The sequence below is a fragment of the Geospiza fortis genome, unplaced genomic scaffold, assembly GCF_000277835.1.
Source record: "Geospiza fortis unplaced genomic scaffold, GeoFor_1.0 scaffold150, whole genome shotgun sequence".
Lineage (NCBI taxonomy): Eukaryota > Metazoa > Chordata > Aves > Passeriformes > Thraupidae > Geospiza > Geospiza fortis.
The window spans coordinates 184,357-194,247 of record NW_005054639.1 but is presented as its reverse complement, the minus strand read 5'-3'; the positions used below and the strand labels follow the sequence as shown (position 1 = coordinate 194,247).

At 51.0% G+C, this 9,891-nt stretch overlaps 1 protein-coding gene across 1 annotated transcript in view; it reads right to left on the bottom strand.

Moving 5' to 3' along the window:
- The window catches only part of RAB10 (RAB10, member RAS oncogene family), a 45,295-nt gene that overhangs the window by 34,595 nt on the left and 809 nt on the right, over nucleotides 1–9,891 (bottom strand). The gene's annotated exons all lie outside the window — the stretch shown is intronic.

The window sequence follows — 9,891 nt, the reverse complement described above, 5'->3', positions numbered from 1 at the left end:
TGCTGGATGAGGTCTCCTTATGATCCTCAGAGCATCTGGAAGCTTTGAAAGAGCTTCTAACCCTGCAGGTGGGCGAGAGGCAGAAAGAGCAGGCAACAGAGGTGCTGTGAGAAGTTCTGCTCTGAGCAAGTGCAGGTGCTGTCACCCAGCAGCTGCCAGAGGTGACACAAGGACTGTCAGTGCTGTGGTTTGGCACCCTGGGGCCTGTGGGGCTGCTGCTCCAGCTGCTAACAGAGCTCTGCAGTAACCTCAGCTCTTTTCCTGTAAATCCTGGTGTTGCTCTCTGACACAGCCCATGGCTGGGCTGGAGCTTGGAACAATCTGGGAAGGTGTCCTGCCCATGGCAGGGGGTGGAGTAAGGAATATATTAAATGTTCCTTCCAACCCAATCCATTCTGTCATTCCATGACCCAAACCCAGGCAGCTCCATCTCCTGTTCTCTGGCTGGGTCAAGGGCTCAAGCACACTGGGACACATCCCTGAGGCTGGGGACACGTCCCTGGGGCTGGGGACACGTCCCTGGGGCTGGGGACACGTCCCTGGGGCTGGGGACACGTCCCTAACACTGGGGACACATCCCTAAGGTTGGGACACATCCTCATGGCACATGGCCACCTCAGCTGAGCACACACTGCCAGCCTAATGCTGTTGCAGGTTTCTGAGCCCCTCTGAAGGAGCACACAGCATTTCTGCTCGCTGAAACAGGAATGAGACACAGCAGACTTCCCAGAGAACTCACACTCCTGGTCCATGCTGTCCTGCACAGACCCAGAAGAAGCACAAATCCCAAAGAACTAGACAGGATTTACTTCTGCTTTTGCCAGAGATGTGTGTAGCCAAAATAACGAACTAAGTAACTTTGTTGCTTACTGGGAAGATCAAAAGTTCCCTGGAGATGAAAGCCCTTCCCAGCACACTCAAGGAATCAGGAGTGTTGGAGGGACTCCTTTAACCAGCAGACAGCTGTGCTGAGGCTCCACGTCTGAGCCCCCTCTTGAGTGACAGAGGCACACACACGTCCTGCCACGTGCACAGGGATGGAGGTGACAGCTCAGCTTCCAAGGAGCTCCTAATCCCACTTGGAGAAGGGAGAGGAGAGGAGGGATTAGACACAGCCTGCAGCAAGCTTAGGAAGGTGTGAAATCAATGCTGCTACCTGAGGAACTGGAAACTTCTAGGTACTGCTACCAGCATTCCAATGACCTGAGTTCAGGCATTTATTACAGATCTGCAGTAATGAAAGTGCAAAGCAGTGCCCTCACTGCATGCCAGGTGTCACCTCCTGCCCTCAGGGAAGTCACCTGCCATGGGGATTTGGTGGTGAGGAAGAACAGGTACAATGGCCTGGTTGGAAGGGCAGGAGATGGCAAATAAATATGTCAGACACCAATAGGTGAGTTCCTACTTCCAGGTGCCCAAAGTCAGTAACTGAGCACCTGAAGGGAAATGTAAAATCACCTTTAGTGTAGAAGATTACAATGGTGAGACCCGAAAGGAGATGTAAAATCACCTTTAGTGTAGAAGATTACAATGGTGAGACCTGAAAGGAGATGTAAAATCACCTTTAGTGTAGAAGATTACAATGGTGAGACCTGAAAGGAAATATAAAATCACCTTTAGTGTAGAAGATTACAATGCTGGTGAGACCCACTTAAGACACAACCATCTCAGGGGCAGAAAAACTTATTTGGGACCAGGTACAGCCCGTTCAGGGAAAGTTGTCAGGAAACAGAGGCAAGACTTTGCTCTCATAAGGTGCAGATGGCATAGTCCAGTCTTCCAGAACCTTCCATAAATCCCGTAGCTGGTACCATCCCCTGACCCAGGCCAGGTCAGCCACCCACCTGGACATGCTGAGATGACACCTGAGCCCACCAGAGCACCACCCACCTTTGGAACCAGGCTTTTAAGGGTTCTGAAGCTCAGATCTGAGGCCAGGACACCTGGCCCAAGCATGATGCTGATCCCAGCACCAAAGGAACTCCCAGCACACCCAGCAGCAGCAGCATGCCACACCAGAGCCATGGTTTGTGGAAGAGGCCATTTCCAGCACTCCTCCTAGTCCAGGAACAGCTTCAGTGGATCCAAACATGAAAGCACACCAGTTTGAGAAGCATCCTTGAGGCAAAAGCTGTACAGGAATGGATCTAACTGTAGAAATTCCATACCTGTTAGCTCTCAGGAAAGCAGGTGTCTCTCTGGGAGCACTAAGTCAGATTTTGGAAATGCAAGACACAAACGAGTGCTTCTCCAGGTTGCAGAGAACAGACACAATCCCAGTGGGAGAGAAAGCCTGGAGTTGTTTTAGCTACAGAACAGAACCAAAACATGCAGAGACTTTAGTTAAACCCACACAAGACTTGTAGTCAAACCCACACAGAGAGAGAGGAAAACCCACACAGCTGAGCTGCACCGAAACACCAGACGTTCAAGACAACTTGCAAGAGCAGCTCTGGTCTCTTCCCTGTTCTCCAGGGCCAGCCAGGGAATTCCCTCAGCACCAGGAATTTGCCAAGCTGGTTTTTCACAAAGCTTTTCTCAAGCTTTGTGAAAGAGTTACACAAACCAAGGCTGAAATCTTTCTCTACTTTTTGCTCTTTTTGGTGGCACAACAGGCTGCCACTGCTGGAGAATCCGTGCAGCCTGCTCTGCTCTGGTGTGCTGTCTGGGCATTTCTCAAAGCCAGGTGGGATGAATTTTGCTGAATTCCCTCAGCACCAGGAATTTGCCAAGCTGGTTTTTCACAAAGCATTTCTCAAGCCCCTTAGCCACCTGCAAGAGTTACACAAACCAAGGCTGAAATCCTTCTCTACTTTTTGCTCCATGACTTTTTGATGGCACAACAGGCTGCCACTGCTGGAGAATCCGTACAACCTGCTCTGCTCTTGAGTCCTGTCTGGGCATTTCTCGAGGCCAGGTGGGATGAATTTTGCTGGCAGAGCAGCCCTCTCCCAGCCACCATCCTTCCTGAGGCTCTCCAGCTCACCAACAAGCAGGGACACGCTGGCTTTCCATGCTCCAGGGAGGAGGAGCAGGGAGCAAGCTGTGGGTACCCAGGGTGGGGATACCCACGCCCTGCTCCGGGGCTGCAGGGACAGGGAGCAGGGCCTGCCAAGGCAAAGCCCTTCCCAGGCAGCACTGCTGGACCTCAGGCAGCAACATCTGCCTTAATTCTTCAAGCTAGGGTTGATTCTTCCTATTCCCTGATGAGGTTTTCATCAATAGGCTCTCAATCGATGCCCTAATTAAATATCAGTATTGACTTGGAGAGTGGAAAAGATCAAGTGTGTTCTCAGGGTAAAGAGAATTGGTGAATCACAGGATGGTTTAGATGGAAAGGGACCTTAAAGCTCACCCCATTTCACATCCTGCTATGTGCAGGAACTGCTTCCACTAACCCAGGGTGCTGCAAGTCCAACCTGGCCTCGGACAGCTCCAGGGATGCAGGGGCAGCCACAGCTTCTCTGGGCAACCTGTGCCAGGGCCTGCCCGCCCTCACAGGGAAGAAAACCTTCTGCAAGAGCACAACAGATTTTCTTTCAAAAGACAAAAACCAAGGAGTCAAGAGGAAATCACTTCTCTGCATCTCCCATTTGTGTTTATCACTCAACAAGGCACTAAAAACTAATCATTGGCTACTTGAAACGACGGCTGTGTTCCTGCTTAGGCATTCATGAACAAGTTTCTAGCAACACCAACAGACATTTTGTTTGGCCTTGAAAATTCACAAGCAGCCCACAGATCACGAAGCCTGCGCTCCAAATCTGTACACACATTACCCCAGAAAATATCAGTGACTTCCTAACTCTTCATCTCTGTCACTGCTGAAGTGACAGCTCAGTCCCTTCCTGGAAACAGAGCTGGCTTAACTGGAGCAGCCAACCTGGGCACGCTGCAGGGCTCCTGATTGTGCTCAGCACATTTGGGGAGCAGCTGCCCTCTGAGTTTCAGCTGCACATCACCAACGTGTCAGAGCAAGGACAGAGGAGCAGCAGGGCTGCCAGCACAGCACTGGGCTCAAGGAAGCAGCTCTGCAGTGTTCACGTCCTTCCCTGACCGGCTTTGCCTGAGGCAGCAACAGCAGCAGGAGAGGAGAGAGCCCAGTTTGGGGTTTGTTTCATACTGGGGGCAGGGAGGAGGGAAGGCCAGGCACTGGAACTGCTGCCAACAGGTCTGTTAATGTGGAACTGCAACCAGAAAGCAAATTTTCATGGGGAACTTCTCAGGCCCAGGGCAGTGCCCGTCCCCGGTGCTGGCCCCGCGGGGGCCCCTCGAGTGCGGGGGGCAGCTCTGGGCCCCTCCTGCCAGGACAGACCTGCGGGGGCTGCAGCGTGTCCAGGGAAGGGAACGGAGCTGGGAAGGGAATGGAGCCCCAGGAGGGGCTGAGGGAGCTGGGAAGGGGCTCAGCCTGGAGCAAAGGAGGCTCAGGGGGGACCTTGTGGCTCTGCACAAGTCCCTGCCAGGAGGGGACAGCCAGGGGGGGTCGGGCTCTGCTCCCAGGGAACAGGGACAGGCCAAGGGGAAATGGCCTCAGGCTGGGCCAGGGCAGGCTCAGGGTGCACACCAGGAGGAATTTCTGCATGGAAAGGGTGCTCAGGCCTTGGCAGGGGCTGCCCAGGGAGGTTTGCAGTGCCCATCCCTGCAGGTGTCACCTGGATGTGGCACTGAGTGCCCTGGGCTGGGGACAAGGTGGGCACTGGGCACAGCTGGGACTGGATGGGCTGGGAGGGATTTTCCAGCCTCAGGGATCCTGGAATTCTGAGTACAAGCACCACCTCCTCTGCTGTTTCCATGGCCCCTGCTGCCCTATCACTCCACCAGCACGGATTTAGAGGGTAACCTGAGGAGCCCCATCAGGGAACTGATCCAGCTCAGCTGAAAAAACAGCCACGTTACACAAAGAAGTTTGCAGCCAGCTCAGTTCCTCAGCTCCTCACCACAGCCATCCCCAGCTTCTCATCAGCTCTGTGAGGCGTGTGCAAAACTGCTGCTCATTATTCACTGCCCTACATGAGAAAAAAATCCCCAAACACTCACACACAAAAGCCCCCAAAAAAAACCCTACAAAAGAAAACCAAAACCAAACCACCCTTTTTGTACAGCACCACACGAGTCCAGCTCGCTCTGTAACCCTTCCCCTGGGTGTCCCAGCAGACAGAGGAGAGGAGAACCCCCCTCCAGGCCAGACAATGCTTGTCCAGCCTCCAGCAGCCCAGAGCCCAGGGGATTCCCAGGCTCCAGCCTGCATCCAGAGCACTGCATTCAATGCCCACCTACAGATCCACTTCCATTTTCTACTTTCATTCTGAACCCACCCATCTTTTCCTCTCCAGAATTCCCCTGGCAGCCAGTTCTGCAGCACAGCCACCTCCAAGTGGAAATGACTTTGGCCTCTCCTGCTGTCTGATGGGTTCAGGTCATGGAAATGACTGAGCAGGAGTTGGGATCAGGGGGCTTTGCTGGGCCAGGGTTTATTGGGATTTTTCCTTGTCTAATTCACCTGCTCCATGCCAGCAGTCAGAAGCAGACTGAGCCCACAGCCTGGGCACAACATAAACACAACTCACAGCTGCTGCTGCTCCTGTAGGCAGGATACAAAAACGGGATATAATGATGGAATTGTGGAATGGTTTGGCTTGGAAGGGACCTTGAAGCTGATTCCATTTCACCCCCTGCCATGGGCAGAGACCTTCCACTAGACCATGATGCTCCAAGTGCTGTCCAACCTGGCCTGGAACAGCCTCAACTTCTGGCAACAGGCAAGCCAGTACTTCCCACTGGTGTAGTAACCCCTGCTTTATTTGAATCCTGAAATCACTTGTTTTTCAAACTTCATTGCAACCCCTGCACAGCAACAGCATCTTCACCACTCAAACCATCATTTGTTTCCCAAATCTGGCAAGTTTTTCCCCATTCTCTACCTGGGATCCCTCTTTCCTTCTGACATTAATATATCACAATCCTGAATGAACAAATCCACCCAGGATGCACAAACAAGCTTGGATTTATTACCTGAGGACTCTTGAGGACTAATTTTAAAAACTTCAGTGCCCCAATGTGCCAATATGAAGCAATTTCAAAGCAAGTGGTTCCAACTCAAACCCAATTACAATAAAGGCAAAAGAAAGAATTAAAAAATAATTATTTAACCCAAGTAGTTTTCCTATACTTTCACATTTAAAACAACAGTTTTGCATGCTCTTAGCACAGCTTTGGTTGTGCTCAAAATAAAACAAACCTCAAAAATCACTGGGTTTTATCTCTGGATTTGTACATTTGCAGCCAGGTGAGTAAAGCTCAAGAACACAAAATACAGCTGGCACCTCCAGGAGGGATAAAGATGCAGGGAAGTTTTACCTTCCATCAGGAGCACTGGGGAGGGATAAAGATGCAGGGAAGTTTTACCTTCCATCAGGAACATTGGGGGAAATCTCCCAATACTCACACACCCTTTGTTCTCCTGAGCTGTTACTAGAGATTTCATGGGAAAACATTTTTTGTGACTCATCTCCATTTGCATTGGACTTAGTCAGACAGCAGTGATTACATGCTTAGGCTCAGTTCTGGCATTCAAATCTTTCAGCAGCCATCCTGGCCAGAAGAGCCTCCCTCCCCTCCCTACCTGTTCCCAGGTGCCAAAGGTTGGACCCTCAGGAGCTCCACAAAGTGGGCACAGCTCCTATGGATCCTTTATGCACAGCTCACTTCAAACCATCAACAACCTGACACACTGAGTGCCAATAAAGAGATATTAAAAAATAAGATCTCAGGGATATGCTGCCTGGAAGTTACTCATCCTAACATTTTTAACATTTAAAACAAAAACAATCTGCTGGTAGCAGGGAGAGCATTAAAATGAGGAGCAGCAGCAGTGCCAGAGGGGCAGCTGCACCCACTCACTGACCCTCGAGCACAACTGAGAAGTCATCACAGTTCTCAAAACCAAATACCATAAAAATTATTTTTGCACCAAAAAATCACTGAAGAACAGTTAAAATTTAAAATTATTTGTGATGGGCTAAGCCTTCCAAGGTTTATTCCTTTTGTACCTGCAAAGAGCAGGGCAGGGCTGGAGGCCCAGGCCCTGGCCTCCCCAGGGAGGTTACCATGACTCTGGGATTTCTTGCAGAAATGCCATCTGCAATATTTATAGTGCCTGAGAAGGGGCAATGAAATCACTCACGCTGGCACCTCAGCACATCCAGGAGCTTAACTGCTGCTTTAGCAGGAAATATTAGATTGAAGTGACTCAAAGTCAAAGTGAGAGTATGTCAAATTACAGGGCCAGTAAGTTATCTCCCAGCAGCCATCATGGAGCAGGATCAATGTGCAAAGATGAAATGTGAAGTGATAGAAGTTACTGACATGAAGCAGAAACGCTCTGTTAGGGTGTCTTCCCTTACATATGCAATCAGGACTTTGGTTTTAGAGAATTAAAATCTTTTCCCCATGCCTCCTCCATAGACAGAGGCCAGTTTCAACATTCCTTGAGATCCTGCTTTTCATTACAAAGTAAAGACTGAGCCTTCAGTGCTTGAGGGGAACCTACAGAAGAGCTCAGAGGCACTTTGGACAAGGCCTGGAGGGACAGGACACAGGGAATGGCTCCCACTGCCAGAGGGCAGGGATGGATGGGATCTTGGGAATGGGGAATTGTTCCCTGGGAAGGTGGGGAGGGGCTGGGATGGAATTCCCAGAGAGCTGTGGCTGCCCCTGCATCCCTGGCAGTGCCCAAGGCCAGGCTGGGCATTGGAGCACCCTGGGACAGTGGGAGGTGTCCTTGCCACGGCAGGGGTGGCACTGGGTGGGCCCTGAGGTCCCTTGCCACCCAAACCATTCCAGGATTCCATGGGTCTGTCCCTGCCTCCAGCCCCCACCAAACACCCCAGTACATTTTACGTGTGTCCCAGGCTGTTGGCAGAGCTGTGAGCAAACCCAGGGCAGGGACCAGAGCTGCTGGGGTTATTCAAACACAGGAGAGCCTCAGCCAAGGATCCAGTCACCTCCCGTCACCCACTGTGTACACAGGGCTTTGGAAACCACATTTCCTTGTTGCTACAGGTCAAAGACTCCATGGGAGGCTTTCCCTGAAACTCTGATCTTCCAGCTGCAAGACCAAGCAGAGCTGCAGGGCTGGGATTCCCCAGAGCAGGGACCCCCGTGGAAAACCCCTTTCCAGGTTCCTGGATTGCCACTGCTGCTGCAGGGCCAACCTGGGCAAGTGTGAGAGCTGCTGTCAGCAGGGGGAATTCGAAATCCCATTTTCAGCCACATTGCTGCACTGTTTGGGATAATGCAGAGAGAACTGAGGAGACCTGGATAAAACCCAGGTGTTTGGATTCTTCCCTCAGGGATGGGCTGTTTTTCCCAAGGTGCTAATGGAGAATCACCCTTACAATTGACATTGTCTGGACAGGACACTTCCCTCCAGGTTTCCACATTAACTTACAGAAGGACTATGGAAACAACACATTTAAGGCATCTTTGGGCAGTTAAACACCACACAGAAAATCAATTTGTACCCCAACACCTGCCAAATTCCACTGTGAAGACACACACCTGCCACAGCTACCATCACCAGACATTCAGTTCAGAAATCAGGGAATAAAACATCTCTGCCCTCCAGTTTAGGCACTCCAGAAACAAACAGCCGCTGGTCCCACTGGTGGGAAACACTTCCAAAATCTGCACATGCACAATTCCTACTCAGCTTAGTGATACTCCTCTTGAAGGCCCCAAAACTGCACAGTTAGACCAGCAACTAATACTAATTACTAAACAACTAATTATTAAAAGCACGAGTTGTTGGAGCAGGAGCCACTGTGCCTGCTGACTTTTTAACTATGACGTTGACTATTTTTAACTTTGAGAATTGAAATAAACCTTCCCAACGAACTCCAAAGGCAAGGAATGTCATGTGATCCCAGCAAGGATCTGCCAAGCAGTGCCAAAATACACCCTGGCCACAGCAGCAAACCCATCTGGCCTCCCAGAGCCAGGCTATGCCATGGGAAGGGACAACATTAACTGTCACACAGTGCCCCAAAAATTCAGCAAAATGCCAAGTTGAGGTCCTGAGAGGTTTTGGAAAATAATTTTCTCTTAGCTGTCACAGATTTTTTTTTTCACTTTAAATTTCCCAAGCCTTGCTTAAGAGAGTATTTTTATGTGTTATAGTCTGAGGTGCAATTTTTGGGTGATGTTTCATCACAGATAAGGAAGTGCACAGGGGTGAACTTACACCCAGCACTAAGATCTACACTGACACTCCATGTTCCCTTAGCTGCATGACCAGTTATTTAAGGGATTTACAGCAAACACAAAAGTCAGACCCAGTTCAAACCCCTCGAAATAATTTTCTTTTTTATCCAGATATGGGTATCTGTACGTGCTACACCAGTGGGCGCTGCAAGAAAAGCTGAGACAAGAATTACCCTTAATTTCCAGAACCAGTCACCAAGAAGGTGAGAAGCTGCCGACCTGAACTGTTCATCTGCAAAAAGAAGATGTTCAGGAGAAGCCCTGTGATACACCTGGGACGGGAGGATATTGGGTACCAGGCCTATCCCGTGGCACAGATCGCACGGAAAAGGCAAAGACGCATCCCTCTTTCATGATGTCACAGCAGCTCTACCTCGGTCAGGAGGTGCCGAGCGGGGAAGGACAGCTTTGTTGGGCGAGAAAACAGACCCCACCCACGAGCGCGATGGTTTCTGAGGCACCTCCATAGCGGTGCAAACACGGGCACGGCGACCCCACCGCCCCGCCGCCCGCAGGCACGGGGATTAACGCTGATGGAAGGGGCCAGGTGGGCTCCGGCGGCTGGCACGGGCCGCGGGGGACGAGCTGCCCCCGCGGGGGGGACCGCGAGGGGCGCGCAGGGTCACCCAG